This window comes from Euprymna scolopes, chromosome 4, assembly GCF_053919585.1.
Source record: "Euprymna scolopes isolate OS-2025 chromosome 4, ASM5391958v1, whole genome shotgun sequence".
In the NCBI taxonomy this organism is placed as follows: Eukaryota; Metazoa; Mollusca; class Cephalopoda; order Sepiida; family Sepiolidae; genus Euprymna; species Euprymna scolopes.
The window spans coordinates 173,174,421-173,193,879 of NC_136485.1; positions in this window are offsets into that span (position 1 = coordinate 173,174,421).

Genomic DNA, 19,459 nt, shown 5'->3' on the forward strand with positions numbered 1-19,459 from the left:
ACAGAATAAAACAGGGTTCATTTAGGTGTTTTCGGATAATGGGAAACGACGTATCCAACACACGAAAAAAAAATCCTTAAAAATCTATTTCTAACAATCTCTAGACATTTTTTCTTACACCCTTAATGGGTTTGTGGGAGGCGAGAATCTCATTAATCCACCGGTACTTAACATTGACCCCATGACCAATGATCTTGCGCACTGATGACCTTATAAAAGTTCCTTTTCTATCAAAGTTCATCGTTGGTTGGATGGTAATTTAATTCTCATCCCCATTCCCGGTCAATCTATTAAAGTACATCCGGGCACCAGATAATCCTACGATGTCTGTTTCTGTTAAACATTATTTTACAGAGATACGATACCCCCATTTCGCATGCGTATCGAAAGAGGTTGGACGAGTTACTTGATTAGCAAAATGTAAACACACAACATCGAGACAATAATTCCTGCATCTGTAGATGTATTTTTCATTAAGAATTGCAGATTAAACTTAAAAAAATTTCGAAATAAAAAATTACTTTGCTGAATTCCAAAATTGTCTACGGTTTATTCTTTTTTACAGAAAAGAAATCGATTCAAAGATCCAACACTAGTGGAATAAAAATTATTATACTAATGAATTATAGTCTAAAAAATCTAACGGTTAATGAGATGAAGACAGGGTGGAATGATAAAAATGTCGCCAAAAAGAAAACACTACAGCTTTATTTTAAAACTTTTATTGAAAAAATCAATTCAGCTGATTTGATTATGTAGTAAAGCTGACATCTATTCAATGTAACCCCCTTCAGCCTCAATCACTGCCTCGAACTAAGAGCATGCCCTTTCCACAAGCGCCGGCAGTAGCTCGGCGAATATTCGGCTTTGGTGTTGTTGGAGATCATGTTGGTAATGTTCTCGACGTATGTAAAAACGAAGTATTCCAGCGGGTTCAGGTCGGAAGAGGAGGCCGATGAGAAAAGGGTACAATATTCTAGTACTCACTCTGAATCTAGGTCTGGGTCTCTTTGAACTTGTGAGCCGACGCCGAGTCCTGCTGTCGCACCCGGGGTCTGCCAGCGGTCATTGATTGCATCAGTGGATAACTATAGTCTTCAACACACCCAGGTACACTTTGGTGTTGACTTTAATATCGACTTCGTTTTCATCACTCTGGGCACGTCCCTGTTATTCGTGGCAATCCAGTGAGACATTGTGAAGGTGCGGGCAATGGTCCTGTTGCCATAAATTTGATCGGTGGAGAGCATAAGTTTTACAGCGGCGCATCTCCGACCTAGCTTGTTGAATATTGTGTAACTTTCAGACATGATAGAAGGCTTCTATCACTCTTGGGATTTTTACACAACTGGCCAACTAGTAGATGATCTGCAATAATAAAACAAAACAGTTTTCATCAAACGGAAATGGAATCATGTCCGTAGAAACGACTGCTCACGCTTTCTTCGATTGCCGCGAACTCCGCCGGTACTGGTCGTATGTCAGCGAGGTGACGGCTCGCATCGATCCTGAGCATTCTCGCCTAATTACCGTATCCAATGTCGTGGACAACGTGAGGCCGCCGTCGGACCGGGAAAGACAAATGCTCTACGTTACGATCCTGGCCGTGGCGAGAATGGTGATTTGGACGTCGCGTCTGCAAGCTTGCCGGGGGTGGGATGTTGTCTCTTTCTGATCAAGATCTGATCGCTTTCATTAAGCACCGACTACGGGTGAAGATCAGATGTGACAGAAGAAGGTAGCATCGCGCGGCATTTGACAGAAGATGGATACATGTAGCAAGTCTGTGTGCACGAAGAGGAGCCAAATTTGAATACGTGTTCCCCGCCTAGGTGTGGAACGCGCAGTCCCATAAAGTAAAATTAAACAAGTAGCCTCTCAGCTAGGTGAGTGTGTTTTCAATCCCCCCCCCCGATTAGGAAGCCTCCAAGATCCCCACCTCCTTCTACTTGCAATTTTTGTTTTCACCCCTTTTTCTAAATTTCACCCATCTTGGAGAGAGAAATACAAACTAACTCCCATCCCTTACCCGCAAAATTTTATTTTCTTCATTCACCTCCATCTAGAGGGCATCCCCACTTAGAGACTGGCCCGCAGAAGCGAGGTTCCTTTTACAAACCTAGTGGAAAATGCAGTCTATCAACTGGACGGGTTTGGGAGGGTCCTACTAATCACCCTTTTTTTTTCTTCCCCCGTCCTCGACAAAAATGAATTATTGTACCATTTTTATTGTTATCTTTCTTGTTTTTTTACACATCAATAAAAAATGTTTTTAAAATTGGGAGTTAAGTAGGTCTTCCCCCAGTACGAAAGGGTGAATGAGGTATTACGGTGAAAGAAGATACTAGCTGGGAGAAACTTTTGATTTTGTTTAGTTCTGGAGTGACAAGGATGACCAACGACCCCCACAATCCCCCCTTTTGAGTTGTCCATGTGCCTAAGTTTTTTGTTCATTGTTTATTTTCACTGTATTTTTTAACATGAATAAAGAATTTAATATCTCAAAGTGTAGTATCTGTTCTTACTACATGCTGTACTTATGTTTGAAACTTTTCTTTGACCACATAGCTAATATAAAGTTTCAAATTCCCTAAATCAAATAAGTTTTGTGATATAAAGTAGGGGGTCATTTTTCTGTATTAATTTAATTATTCGTTATGCAAATTCGTTACGCAAATTTTTAACCCTTGGAAGTTCTGAGTAATACGTATGGTTCTGCGATTTGCGACCATCTTATAAATAACCATGCGTGTGCCACGAATTTCAGTGCTGACAGGTTTACGATCCTTAGTAAGTCGCATTCTCCCCATCATTTGGAAATTTTAGAGACTCTTTTAATTAAGTCATTGAGACCTTCTCTTTGCAAGCAAAAAGAAACTCTTCTTGGACTTAATTTAGTCTCTATATAATTTTTTCCTACCCCTTCCTTATTCATGATATTTTTTTTGTTTGTTTTTAATCGTATTTTCCTCCATTTACCTTTGATAAGTGAGGAACGAAACCTGGTTAAATAACCTTTATTTTATTTTTTAAATTCATTATGCTTTTTGATCTGTATTTAGCCGTTATTAAATTCTGTACCCCCCCGGAAAATTTTCATATATATATATATATATATATATATATATATATATATATATATATATATATATATATATATATATACTTTAAAAAAAAATTGTTATTACATTTTCACCCCAAACAAGGCGCATTGCCACTTTGGTGTAGGGGACTACTATCAGGGGCAGCAACTACTGGGGCACTATGTTGGGATTTGGGCAGCAAACTTCTGCATGTCAGTACAGTTGGGGAAGCAGGAACTTGGAATGGAATTCCAGAGTCTAGCGGTTCTGGGGAAGAAACTACTGGAGTACAAAGATCTTTTACATCTAGGGATCTCTACTGTGTGGGGGTGGGATTTAGCTGCCTGTCGGGTTTGTCGAGGGTGTCTACGTCGTGGGGGGCACAAGTGTCTGCAGTTCGTCAGAGCATTCACCATTAAAATACTTGTAGAACAGGCAGAGGGATGCAACGTTTCGTCGATGGGACAGAGGCTGAAGCTTAGATGCCAGTTCAGGGCCTATCAGATTGGCGACTCTTTTTTGAACCTTGTCTAAGAGCGAGAGACTAGTAGCAGATGCTAGAGCCCAAATGTGACAACAATACTCCATACATGGGCGAATGGTGGCCTTATAGAGGTACAGGATACTTTCAGGTGTCAGTAGTTTTCTAGCACGGTAGAGAGAGCCTACCTTTTTTGCAGCAGCCCTGGCAATGTTTTCAATATAATTGTTCCAATTCATGTTTCCTGTGAACGTTAGGCCAAGCAGTTTGAAAGATGTACTCTCAGACAGGGATTCACTGGCCATTGCTATTAAACCAATACTTAATATAAGTATCGCATACGTCAAAAATTGTAGCAATTAGTCTTGTAATGACAATAGATGACACTTAACGTCTAAAAGTACAAATAACTTTCATGACTATTGTATCATAAAAGTATTGTATCATAACGTTGGCGATATTTGTGCATGTCAAATATTAGAACACAGATTTATTCTAAAATAAATATTCTAAATTTAACTGAGTTTTGCAACAAAGGTTTAATATTTTATGATTAAAAATAAAATTATAGAAAAACACAGATACACACACACACACTCATATACATATAAATACAATATTTTACAAAAATATTAATAATTTTTTTAACCTACATAGATTACTGTTCATGCATATGCAATTATCAGTGTAGGAAAAGATAACTATTGTTGGTCGGGAGATTTGAACTTAGTCACAAACTATCATTAAATTTCTTAAATTCGTAGGCTGGTATCTTTCCTCCAAGCAAGTAACATAAGAATTGAATGGAATTAATTACTCTCTCTCTCTCTCTCTCTCTCTCTCTCTCACACACACACACACACACATACACACACATATAAATAAATAGAATTATATAATTAATAATTTCTCTCTCTCTCTCTCTCTCTATATATATATATATATATATATATATATATATATATATAATAATTATTAATTATAATAATTAAATACCTACAGACACTTATGTTTCATCCTTTCTGGAATCTTCAGTGCAGGTTGTCATGATTAACACCAGTCGATAGATTCGAACTCGACGACACAAGTTATCTCTGACTTGATTAGCAAGGACTGTATCCAATCGGGTGAAAAAACGTTGAAATTAAACATTTTATTTTTTTAAATGTTGTTTTTTTTACGTCAGTCAGAGTAATCTATGATCTACACATAAGAGCTAAACTGGCCAACTTAATTCTATTTAAAGTGCTCAACGATTAAAAACGAGTTTATTAAAATCGCTAAAATAATTATTTCCTATAATAATTAACTACCTACAAACACTAGTATAAATAGCAAAATGTGATTGCCATGTGATGATTTTCGATATTTTTTTAGTTGACACTACCAAGCTGTTAGAAGTTAAGCACTCTACCGCATACAATAATCCTTTTTTTTTTATATAGATTTTGATCATTTCTTTATTTTTATTTTTATTTTTTTTTGTATTAGGAATCGGTTTTATTACAAAACACGATAAGCGCCATACACGATTTTTTTCGGTAAAACCAGGCAAACCATTGAAGTTGTAACCTAAGCAGAAACATCAGGTTTCAATATCTCATAATATATTTAAGAAATAAAAGTTTAAAGCTTTTCCAAAAATATTTTTAGCAATAAAACGTTTAAAATATTTGACGAAATGCGATTTTATCTTTCATTTAAAGTCGATTGAAGTATAATTAGTTAAATAATTTTGTAACATTTTGTTTGAATTTTGAAACCATATCCGATGATGATGATGATGATGATGATGATGATGATGATAATTATGATGATTATGAACCGCATTTAGATCAAAAGACGAAAAGAAAAGTAGAGACCAAAATAACGCTATATAAAAACTGTAAAAAAACATACAATGAAAAAGAAATAATAAAAATCAATAATTATATTATTTATAATAATTATAAAAAAATTATATCAAAAATAAAATAATAATAATAGTTGTAATAAAAAATTTACAAAATATAGAAGTAAAATTATACACCGATAAACCAAAAATATATACAAAAACAAAGGCCAGAAAGCAAAAACACTAAACATAAAAGACAAACATATATTTATATCATGGGAGAAATCTATAAAAAGGCAAACGACAAACTAAGCAGCGGGGGAATAGTTGTCGGATGTCTAGACGAGCGTTCGTTCTAAAAAAGACACAAAAATAGATCCTTTTCCATTGTTTTTCTTCTGTTTGTCTCTTATTTTAATGCCATTTGCTTATTTTATTTATTTTTATCATGTGAGTAACCCCCGAAAGTACTTACTTTAAACTCCTCGGCCTAACGCTTACAGAGAATATGAACTGGACTAGATACATTGAAAGCATTGCCAAAGCTGCTGACAAGAAGGTAGGCTCTCTCTACCGTGCAAGAAACTACTTACGCCTGGAAGTATCCTGTACCTCAATAAGGCCACCATTCGCACATGTATGGAGTACTGTTGTCACATTGGGATAGGGGCATCTGCTACTTGTCTCTCACTTCTGGACAGGGTTCAAAAGAGAGTCGCCAACTTGATAGGTCCTGAACTGCTATCTGGGCTTCAGCCTCTGTCCCATTGATGGAATGCTGCATCTCTCTGCCTGTTCTACAAGTATTTTAATGGTGGATGCTCTGACGAACTACACACATTTGTACCCTCTTGACGTGAATGCCCTCGACAGTTCAAGTGTAATATGAACAGTCCTCTTGCTACTTATCTCCCTTCATAATACCCCTGCAACTAATATCCCCAATAGTAGGCCCCTTCTTCAATGTGCCACTGTGCCTTGTTTGGGGTTAAATTGTATAATTAAAAAAACAAAACTTTCTGATTTATATGCGCTGAATGTGTTATTACAATTTCCATAACAACTTTTTGTATAAGCAATATCATCTGTAGATTGCTTTAGTTACTTGTAAATAGCTGACGGAAACATGAATATGTAGCTACATATAAATTCTTTTGTAAAACAAAAATGTATTCAGAATTATCAAATAATAGCCGTGTAGAAGCATTGACTTTCTCTCATCTGTTTATCTATATATCGATCTATCTATCTACATATTTATTTTTCTATATCTATATATGTAATTATCTATCTATCTATCTAGAGATGAATGGACAGCAGAGATTTTAATCGTCATGGTTTTACATAGTTGTACAAACTTTGTAACCGGTTAGTTTGCCCCGGAAGGTGTCCGAATAGGAACGGACGTGACGTGTCAAGTGTCACGTGTTTCGGTTTGCACAAGCATTGTGTTGAGTCGGGTTTGAGCTGCTGAGAAACACGGATGGACTAAACAGGTCTCCCCTCAGAATGGAGACATAGAAAATCTCACAAACCGTGAGTCCATCGGTCACTCCATATCTGCCGTGATAAACACCTGGGAGTGAATAAAATATATACATTTCTACAATGTCTTGGTCTATGTATTGTGAAGCATCTTCCTTAAAACAGTTTCGGCTTCCCAAAATGGTTGAAGAATACCCCAGAAGCGACTGATAGCAGACAGGCATGTTATCATGTATATATATATATATATATATATATATATATATATATATATATATATATATATGTGTGTGTGTGGACACGCAAGCACGCACCTATAAAATAGACGAGTCACTGGCGTTAAGATATACACTTAGGACGAGAGTAACACTCCATTATACAAACGGAACGTAGACATATATATATATATATATATATATATATATATATATATATATATATATATATATATATATATATATATATATATATATGATCCGTTATGATAAGAATGCAACAGATATTTATGAGTGACACGTACACCCCCAACATACGTACGATTCAACAGCCTATACAACGGTAGCAGTACCAGTTGGAAAACGGGTAATGCGCGCGAAGTCGTTTGTGCCGAGTGGGGAAGAAAAAAATGACTAGATTTGAGGTGAGGGTAGGGCCAGAAAGAGAAAAATTTAATGTTTTAATGTATGTATGTATGTATGTATGTATGTATGTATGTATGTATGTATGTATGTATGGCTGCTTAAAACTTTCGGCAAAGGCGACCGATAATCACGATATCGGTATCGTTTGGGTATCGATAAATATCGAAAATTGGCCAAAAACATCAATTCCTTCCCCCTCAGCTGAGCACTATTCTACAGTAAGGTCTCGATTTTTAACCGATATTTTCGAAAGTCATTCTTCCTTTTCGATTGAATAGCCTTCATTTAAACCTCCGTTGCTTCCAGTTTGTCGATGGACGCAATGGTAAAGACGTGACATTTTTTTTTCAAATTATGTTCCTCCTTCGTGATACGGGTTCGAGTCTGCTTGGCTACTACTATTTTTTTCTCAACACACACCTCCAAACACCCGAGCAATACCGGACATCAAGGTTAGTCTATAATATAAATCTTACCTGCCTGTTTAAATGTATGTATGTATGTATATATGTATGTATGTATGTATGTATATATGTATGTATGTATGTTTGCCTAAAACTTTTAACAGAGCCAACGGATTTTAAGGAGATCGGTATCGTTTTGAAGAGGACCCTTCGGACGACAAATATGAAACAATTGGCTAAATACATTAATTCCTTCTCCTATAACTGGGCACTTTTCTACAGCGAGGAGCCGTTTTTTTTTTCGTCGACATTTTCGGAAGTGATCCCCTTTTATCGATTTACTAGCCATAATTTAAACCTTTGTCACTTCCAGTTTGGCGATAAGCGCAAAAAGCAAAAACGTCTCTATTTTTTTACGTTCTTTTTCTCCTTCGCTGTGCGTGTTCTAGCCTGACTGTCTGCTACCAATTTGTTATTTATTTACTTTTTGTTGTTCACACATACATGCCGGGCACCTAGTCTATTATGTAAAGGACAAACGTATGTTTGTTTGTGTGCTTGTGCGTATGTGCGCATGTTCGCTTAAAAATTTTGACTCACTCGTCGGACGGAGTCGAAACTGGTATCATCTGAAAGAGTGATGTCTCGGGTGAATCATATGTGAAAGGTAGAAAAAAAATGACCATTATTTTCTTATAGAAACACATGTTTGAAACAAAGGAGGGTCGGAAAAATCGTTCTTTTTTAAACGACTTTCACAGATACGCATGCGCGTCAGGCATCTTGAATTGATTTAAATAAAATTACAAGGGAAGTTATTACGCTGACAACGTCGTGGGACAATGGGAAACGAAGTCGGGTCGTAAGCTTGCAGTTTTCACGTTTGAGCCCACGTAATGGTGACGTATTTTTTTAAACACAGATTTTTTTTAGAGTTAACATTTAAACAGGGTTATTAGCTTTTTCAGTTCTTTCATAACATTTTTCTCGTTTTGAGGCTTAAATAATGTGATATTTTTTTATTTAATAATTTTTATAAAGATTAGTTTAGATCTTTATAACTAATTTATTTGAATTTTGTTTTCGTAACGACACGTAACAGTGGTCTTTTTGCAAACAGGGTTGTTATGTAATTTTAAAAGGAATAAAAGAAAGTCAGACGATTCTTTTAAAAAATGTGCTACATTCTCTGCCCGATTTCATTTTCCTGTTATTTATCCGTTCTTTCATTTTCGAGTTAGCAGCTGTGTCCACGGATTCTCGCTGCTATTTTCATCATTTTTAGGGTTTGGTTATTTTTTGTTTGTTTGTTTGTCTTGCGCTCGCACGGGTACTCGTTCGATTATAACATTTTCTTTTAAGGTTGGGTACTCCATAGCCTTATTATAACACCTCTCCACACCTGGGCAATGCTGGGTACCAGAGCTAGTATATATATATATATATATATATATATATATATATATATATATATATATATATATATATGAATGATACAATCAAGGCATATAAAACTACTGAGAGGACATAAATTAAACAAGCTTTTACTTTAATGTATGTATGTATGTGTGCGTGTGTGTATAATACATTCTCCCGTCGATTTCGAGGTATGAGCTTCCGCAAGAACAAGTTGGTCGGAAATCCACACGGATGATTTGTTTGTGTAGAACCAACCCCAACCACACTTTGTTAGTATTATTGCTAACCTTCCTTGGTGAAGATGACTGCAAAAGGACAGAGTATAATGTAGACCGCAGGTTTTGAAATCCGTGCTTCCTTCTCCAATATGCTTGTCATAACGAAGACTGGGCGTATCTCTCCCAGTGAATTAATGGGCCGCCGGATATCAATCTGAAAATTTCCACGACTCGTCGCGGATATCTATATATATATATACAAAAGAGAACGTGTCTCTGTGTGTGTGTGTCTGTGTCTCTGTGTGTCTGGGTACATTTACCTACGCAATAAGTCTGTCAAATTTTAGTCTACAGACTCGAAATTTGATATACAGGGTACTGAGATTTGGGAAAATCGATGTGATCGTGTTTTGGTTAGAAATTTGGCGATTAAGGGATCAAAGTTCAACGATTTGACCTTTGAGAACTCTACCAAACTCCTCCGACAATTTTGGGTCTACACACTTGAAATTTTAGATATAGGTTCCTTAGTAACTTAATAAATTGATTTGAGCTCAAAACAATAAATTTTAAGGGGTCATAATAGGGTTTAAAGTTTTAAAAAAATTGACCTCTGCGGTCTCTTCCAAATTACTTAGACAATTTCTGGTCTAAATATTTGAAATTTTACATAAGGGTATTCAGAGGTAGGGCAAGCTTTTTCATCAGTTTGGGTAGAACATTTTTAGTTACCAATATATAAATGTATGTATGTATGTCTGTTTGCATGTCTGCCTTAAACTTTCAATAGAGGCGATGGATTTTACCAAGATCAGTTTCGTTTTAAAGGTCGACCTTTCATACGACAAATATCGAAAAATTGGCTAAAAACATTAATATCTTCCCCTTCAACTAGGCACTTTTCTACAGGGGGAAGTCGCTTTTTTCGCCGATATTTTTTAAGTTATCCACTCCTTTAGATTGTCTAGCCTTAATTTTTAAAAAATGTCGCTTCCGGTTTGGTAGAGGTCGTAAGAGCATAAATGTTAGGTTTTACTCCGTTCTTTTCCTCCTTTGCGGTATGGGTTCGAGCCTGCCTTCCTACTACCACTTTTTTTTGTTTGCTCAACATACACATCCAAACGCCCGGGCAACGCCGGGCTGAAATACTAGTATATATATATATATATATATATATATATATATATATATATATATACATATTACACAGGCATCACCACATTATCAAGGACAAAAGGCCACTCAAGGATAAGGGTTAAAGAGTGTACAGTAGAAATGGGAAAATATAGTAATCATTAGTAATGAAAATTCGGTAAATGTGTTAACTTATATAGAACGGCTCATCAAGATCTTATTTACGTTAGACTTAAAGACAACCATATTGTACTCAGCCGGAAAGCAGGAAAATGGAAGACAATTCCACAGGCGTGCAGTTCTAAGAAAGAAGCTTTGTTCATGAAATCTACGTTTAGGTTTAGGCACAGATAAAGATTGGGGGGAATTATTTATAGTGTTTTCAGCTAGACGAGTGTTTCTTGTGAAAGTTTGGCGAAGGGAGACCATAGACTGAAGCCCAGGCGAACACTTTCCATGAAAATAACGATACATCAGAGACAAGCTCGCAACATCTCTTCTGTGAGATAGAGGTTGCAGGGAAGAGAAAAGGACATCTCCTACGAGGCTACAGAGTCTATTTTGAACTCTATCAAGGAAGGACAACTTCTTTCTAGCAGCTCCTGCCCAGATGTGGCAGCAGTATTCCATCCTTGGACGTACCTGGCTCTTATATAGATAGAGAATTGCATCAGAAGTGAGATATCTACTGGATCGATAGAAAGATCCCACCATTTTTCCAGTGACCCTGGCAACAGATTTGATGTACGTGTTCCATTTAAGATTAAGAGTAATTGTCAAGGCAAGAAGCTTGTCAAAACGAGGCCTCCTGAAGACGAGAGCCATTCATTTGAGTTGATGCCAGATGTGGATCAGAATGTTGTTGATGTAAAGAAAGAAGCTTGGTTTTAGATGCATTAAAAATAACCAGCCATTCTTTTCCCCATTGTACCACGTGTTCAAGATAAGAGGAGAGAATCAGAGAGAACTTGATCGTTTACTGTCTTAGATGTGCTACAATAAATGGTAGTGTCATCAGCATAAATGTCTACAAATGATGTAAGGATGTGATTTGGAAGATCATTAATGTATATCAGGAAAAGAGTTGGGCCCAGGATAGACCCCTGAGTGACACCAGTATTAATACTGTGAGCTTCTGCTTTTTCCCCTCAACTACTACTCTTATGAACCTATCAGAAAGAAATGATTTAATAACTGAGAATACATTTCCAGCTATACCATAGCTAGAGGTCTTGTGAAGTAAATCTTTATGACATACCCTATCAAAGGCCTTAGATATGTCAAGGGCAATTGCACTAAAAAGGTTGCCTCCGTCGAGAGATTTGCTAATCCTATGAGATATTACTGTAAGCCTATCTGTTGTAGATCTAGCAGAACGAAAACCATATTGAGTGTCACTAAGAAGGTTATTTCTGTTGAGATATTTGATTACTTCTGTATTTAACACAGATTCCAGCAACTTACTCATGACGCACAGGAGACTTATTGGCTTGTACTGAGAGGGGGATGAGCGATCACTTGAATTCTTAAATACATGGCATACTGATGAGATTTTCCAGGGTGATGGGAAGCTATTCTCCTTAAGAAAACGTTTAAACAGTTTTGTAAATATGGGCGCTAGTTCTGGTTGAAGTTTTCTGAGTACTATAATTGGAATACCGTCAGGGCAAGTTGCTTTACTGGATTCAAGGTTTTTGATTAGCTTAGCAACATCACGTACAGATATATGTATATCACATAGCGTGTCTTCTAATACAGGAGGAAATATTGGAGGTTGGCAGCCTTGTTCGCAAAGGGTAGAATTAGCTGCAAAGTTCTTGGCAAAGAGTGTGGCTTATATATATATATATATATATATATATATATATATATATATATATATATATATATCTGTCTAGCCGCACTGATGAGCTGTGATACAGTGAAACAGTACTGTATTTTGATGACTATTATGCTCCTTATCTATAATTGCGCATATTGAGAAGTGATACACGATTTACCGTTAGCGTATTAAGCGATGCTCTTTGTGTAAACAAATCGAGCTTAGGTAATTCGGATGGTGTCAAAACATCGTTAATTCACTACTCGCACAGCAGCCGCCGATTAGCTTAATGGTTAGAAGCCTTGACTGTCGTACGGACGGTCGGGTTTCGATCCCGCTTGAGCTAGTTGGCTGTCTAGCCACGCTGATGAACTGTGATATAGCGGAACAGTACTGTATGTGGATGACTATATATATATATATATATATATATATATATATATATATATATAATGGAGTATTTAGAAGGTTTATAGAAAGTTCACTCTCTCATTTTAAAGTTCATTTTGCCTGTCCTTATCTTTCTATATACCTTTCTTCTCTCTCTTAACTGGAAGAACGCTCTTTCTGGACTATAGACTTATACACCATACGAACGTTTAGTTGAGCCACTAACTTTAGCTATTATAATAGGATCTTTCTGCACCACCTCTAACCGCACTTGACTAATCAAAAATTACTTAATGTAGTTATATAGAACTGGCGTAATTTTGGAGTTTTCCTGAAAATATTCTCCTTAGAAAGTGAGGTTGTTTTTAAAAGGTGGCAAAATTTCAGCACTTTCAGTGAACCTTTCACAACTTTCATGCCATGCAGCGCGAAATATGATCAATTTGAGAAAGATTTGATGAATGAATAATTTCATTAAACGGACCTGTCAACTGGCCAATTCGTTCGTTCTTTTTTACCCTATTCGATTTTTTTCTTTTGGAGATATGTAAGGTCCCATCTCTATGCTAATAAATCATACATAATAGACAACTTGGAGAACAACATTTGACGCGTTTTTGCCGAAAGGAAGCTTAATTATATGTGTAGAGTTGTATAAATTGAACATTTAAAATACGCCATATACGCCCGGGCTACGAAGACCACAAGCCCGAAATTATATTTTAATTATAAATGGTAACAATTAATCTTCAGAATAATTCAAATATTTGTATTGTTTAGTGATTTATTTTAGTTGAAAGTTCACTTCATTTATATAAACACCCTTTTTAAATGCCAGAACGAATAAAAATATTTACTATGTGGAACAAGTGTTATTTTGTTGAGAGAGAAACAGAAATGATAGTATAATTACGTTCCTGCTCACAATTATTGTTTACACTTCCGGTTGCATCATCAATTTTAATTAAGTTTGTACTGTATATATTGTTTATGAAGTTGTTTGCTAACAGTACAGAATAAGTAACAAAGCCCCCTCTACAAGTTAAGAAGGTTTTGTTTCCTAAACAAGTCCGTTATTTTTGAAAAAAAAATTCTTAACGGAGTTAGAAAGGACCGGAAATAAACTAAAACAGTAATCGTAAAGCTAACTAAAATTCGTCTTTGGGGAAGAATATGATACAGGTCAATATTTAGTATAATTATCGCATATGTCAATAAGTGGAGCTATTTTTATTTTAATGTCTCGTATTTTTGTTGTATATATTTTTATATAAATCAAATCACTTCTAAAATTTGTTAAACGATTAATTACACGAAACGGTCATTAGTGCAAGAATCTCTCATCAGCCAATTTATAAAACCTTTGTATCATAACATTGGCGATATTTGCGGAATGAAGATGTCAGCAATTAGAACTCAACAGATTGCGTTTAATCGCAGATCAAATTCTCTGAATACTTTCTAAAATAGTTGAATTTGGCACAATGATTTGAAAAAAAACTAAGCCCGGGGTGGAAAAATACAACCAAACGGCTATTTTTTATACACGACGGAAAATTGGCAATTATCTAATAAAATGGAGCCTAGGTTCTTGCTTATTTTTAAATCTACATTTTTTTTAAGTAAGATAACAACCAACAACTATTAAATCAATGATATATTCTCCATCCATGTTCACAACTTTTTCCAACATTCAACAAGATTTTCAATGTCTTTCGTTAGAAATCATTTGATTTTTAAGTGAGGAAAGGGTTAAACTTAGTTGCCACCTAGTATATATATATATATATATATATATATATATATATATATATATATATATAACTCGGTTTGTTCATATTTTATTTCTCTATATTGATGAAATACTATTTTCATTATTCTAATCATATATATATATATATGTATATATATATATATATATATATATATATATATATATATGTGTGGATTTTCCCATCGATTTTGGCGTATGACATCCGCCATAACAGCTAAGTTGCTCGGAAATCCAAACTAATGATTTGTTTATAGTGGTGAAAGCCTTGTGTAGAACCAACCACATTTTGGTATTATTGCTAACCTTTGTTGGTGCAGATAACTGCTACAGGCCAGAGTATACAGTAGACCACAACTTTTTACATTAGAGTTTACCTTCTCTTAGATGCATATCTAGTATGACGGCAGTACAATCTAAAAATAAGCTTAAAGCAGGCTTAGGGACACACAAATTCAACTTGCCCCTCCCTTTAGGCTTGCATTCACAAATATCCGTGGGCTTAGAACTAATTTAGCTGATGTATTTCTCTTAACAAATACCCCGGATATCTTAGCACTAAGTGAGACTAACGTACGCTCCTCCATCCCCTCTAACCACTTTTACATGCCTGGATATCTCCCACTCTGCCGTAAGGACTCTGACAGACATATGCACGGACTTGGAGTTTACATTCGTAATACCCTCCCCCTGACTAGAGAAACAAAATTAGAAACGGATGATCAAGCCTTTATGCAACACAACATTAGCTAGTTTTATTTTCTCTGCCGTTCTCCCTCGACTCATGACTGCACCATAATAAACAAAGTCTCTGACAGCATAGACACGGCACTCTCTGTCGACACTAGCGCACAAGTACATGTATTTGGTGACTTTAATGTCCACCACAAAAACTGGCTTGGATTCTCTACTTACACAGATGCAGCAGGCAGCACAACTCATAATTTCACTATATCTCACTCCCTATCACAAATTGTTACGTTTCCAACCCGTTTCCCTGACCAGGAAGAACAACACGCATCACTTCTAGATCTGTTCTTGAACACAGTTCCCGATGATTGCATAATGAAGGCCCACAACCCACCCGGGAACGCTGATCATGCAGTGATAATGGTTTAAATCGCCCTAAACTCTAGAGCCAAAACTGAAGAGCCAGTGCTCAAAACAACGAGATATTATAAAAAGGCTGACTGGGAAGCAATCAGGGAACTAATCAGAGATGCCCCATGGGGAAATATTTTTTTCTCTCCCTGCTGAACAGTGTGCAAACGAGACTACTGATTGTTTCAAAACTGCAATCGAAGCGCATGTTCCTATGCGGAAATTTTATAGTAAGCCCCACTCTCCCCAATGGTTTACTTCGACTTGCGCAACTGCCATTGCTCAAAGGCAGCATGCATACGGCAGATTTAACCGACATACGTCCAGTTCAAACAGACTGAAGTATATAGAAGCTAGAAATGACGTTAAGAAAGAAATAGCGACAGCTGAGAGCGAATTTCCGGAAACCACTAAAAAACGCATCGAAGCACAAAGACTAGGCACTCGAGACTTCTGGAAAATCTACACCAGTGTAGTAAATAATGGGCAATCAACAATTCCCCCACTAACCAAAAATCACGTGGTTGTCTCCTCAACAACTGAAAAGGTTAACATGCTTGCCAGTCGGTTTGCCTCAAACTCCACACTGGACTCTTCCAATTCCTCCATACAGAAAAAATCGAACCAATCAACATTCATCGGCATCTGTGTAAAAGTTTCGAACTCAAACAGCTGATATTAGCACGGTTAGGAGATGAGTTCATCGATTCCAGAGTGGCGACAGAGATGTGAGTCACAAAGTGCGCTCCAAACTTTAAGACCGAGGCTCGCAGCTGTGTGTAAGGGAAAAGGGGTGCCTATGTAGAAAAATATATGTTGGAGTACAAAAGGTCGCTCGTTTTTATGATACTCCTTCCGTCGTCGTAGCTCTTGAATATTTTTGTTTTGTGAGTTAAAAACGAGAAGATCGTACTTTTGGGACGACTCTCGTACATACCAATATATTGTTTAGTTTCAGGGTTGCGTCTTGTTAAGAAATGTATTTTAATCTTAATTCGTTTACTATTTATCAGTCATTTAAGGTAACTAGACGGTGTATTAAATGGAAATTGTTCATTTTAAATCCATGGAAATATCACTAACAATAGTAGTACTATTTAATTGAAAGCTGGATATGAAATGCAGGAAAGAGGCAGAAGGTTTGGGTCATATAGCAAGCTGAAAGTGATCCATTTTGCATCGTGTCTTTTTTTACTATTTTTACATATAACTGGTTTTTCAAACTCACATTTGTCGAATTTAAACAGTATAACCTGATCTCAGTGACTGACCCTACGACTCACATTTTATCATAGTTCATTAAGAATATCTTTAATTTAAAAATAAATGTTGACATTTAGTTATAATTGGATAATTACCTGATTTTAACTACTTATCTAAACAGAATGAAGATGCGCCATTTACTTATATTAAAAATTACAACAGTGATCAAACTATACTTAATATCCCCTTTCTATAATTAAAAGAAAATTCGTCGTGAGTTTGACATAAACATACTTTGCTATGCCTATAATTTGTATCATAAAATCTCAGTTACAGAAAAGCCACACATAATAAATATTGCAAGTTAATAATTGAATAAAAGCAAACAAAACTTCTTAATCAAAATGTCTGAATTCAACATGCCATTTACTTGGAATATGGTGATCTACGAGAAAGCACAGAAAACGGTGGTGAACTATGGACATTCATGTTCATTATAAATGACCTCTGGTTATTTTTAGTATGTTGAACAAGAATTTATAAAATAGAATATCGTTCTTATGACTAAGAAATTGATTTATACGTGCAATTGTCAATTAACATGCGTTTATAAGTGTCTATTTATAAGTTCTAGTCGTACCAGTCAAGGATACGTCCTTGGCGATCAGTCCAATGATGACTCGGTTGCGGCTGATGGCTGGTGTGTAGTATCTGCAATCTCTGAAAGTACATTCTCCCAGCCGATACTTACCGTTTAAGTCAGGGTTAGTTTATCTTTAATCGTCCGGTGCATCTCTACTATGGAATACCAATGTGGTTGTTCCGGTCTTTTTTAAGCCAGGGTGCGCAAATCCTAGTGCGCTGGTTTTTCACTTAACACCAAACCTTCTGTAGTGGGAAATAAAATTTGTTCCATTTTTAATTAAAGAGGAATTCGTGTTTTTTTCACGATTTATTTTAATTCAATTGAGCAAATATGGCAATTCTGTTCTTGTCTGTTCCAACTCCGTTTTCCGTCTGTTCAAGAATGAATCGACATGTTTTTCTTCTGGTTTTTGCAGTCGAGTTTCCCTTTTATGTTTTTTTTTTTTAATATTTCATTTATTTATTTATTTATTTATTTTTGCTCTCTAGGAATAAAAATAAAACGGTCACACAGGAAGCATTTATCGATCAATACAATCTTTTCTCACATCGAACTCTATCCATCCAGTACGAATAAATATTATTGTCTACGTTGTTATTGTCAACGGGATTATTTTTTTATTTTTTAAATTTTTTATTTTATTTTTTTTTTACAGAAAAGAAACAGTTTTCATCGACGCTAACCTTTGGATGAGAAAATCATCAGCAGAAAGATGACGCTGCCCCTCATCCAAATTGTTCAATCACAATATTTTACGCTGACAAGGTTCTTACAAACATTACATCTACTACTACTACTACTGCTACTGCTGCTTTTCCTGATTATAGTTTTAAAAGACATCTGGTACTCAAGTCCCAACTTCAGTGCTTCTAGAATTGTGACGTCACTTTCAATTGCCATTAATCAGAATTCACTTGAGTCGTCTTGTTTATAAGTTACGTACTTTTTCCTGTATTTGTAATGGCTATCACGGACTGAGCCGTCTTCCTCCTTAGCATTAACTGCATCTCGAACCATCGCATTATTTACATATTATTTACATTTTTTATTGATATCTCTCCAGACAAAGCAGGAATCCACTTAATCTAAGGAAGTAAAAACGCTATTTCAATGTCCAAACTACTGCCAACGATAAGTGGTAGATGCAATAGATTTTGATCCCGAAAACATCAATTCTCCCCCTTTTATCAGAGATATGTCTCATGGAATGTGAGAACTAAAAGAGAAAATGGAAAAACGAGAGTTACGAGACTGTTGAAAGTAAATATGTTGCACTTTCGTCCTTCCATTTAACAATCAATAACGTTTATTTTTGTTATTAATTTTTGGACGAAATACACGGAGACAGTAAATTATATCATGAAAATAAAAACACTAATTACAATAATAGAAAACGTAATTCACCAAGATTTCTGTTACTGTTTTTCACTACAAAATAAGGCCTGTTTCCACTTGATTGTTAATATCGAGCGAAGGATTGTGAGGAGTTGACTAATTAAAAATGTATCTGTTTCTTAAATGTTTTACCTTACATGTTAGATGTATAAAATAACAACTCTCATTCATCCCAAACAAATCAAATTGCTCCTTCGATGCATTTGCAGGGAGTTGAGAAGCAAAATTTCCGTTCACATATTGAAACTTTTTCATATCAGTACAGTAAAGGAAGTAGGAAAAAGGAGGCAATTCCAAAGTCTAGCAGTGCGAGGGGGGAAAAAAACTATTATTTCTTTTATGCTTATCGGCATCTAGGTTCCTCGACAGTAAAGAGGTCTGATTCTGCCGCCTGTCAGATTGCTCGGGTGTATATATGCCGAGGGGGAAGCA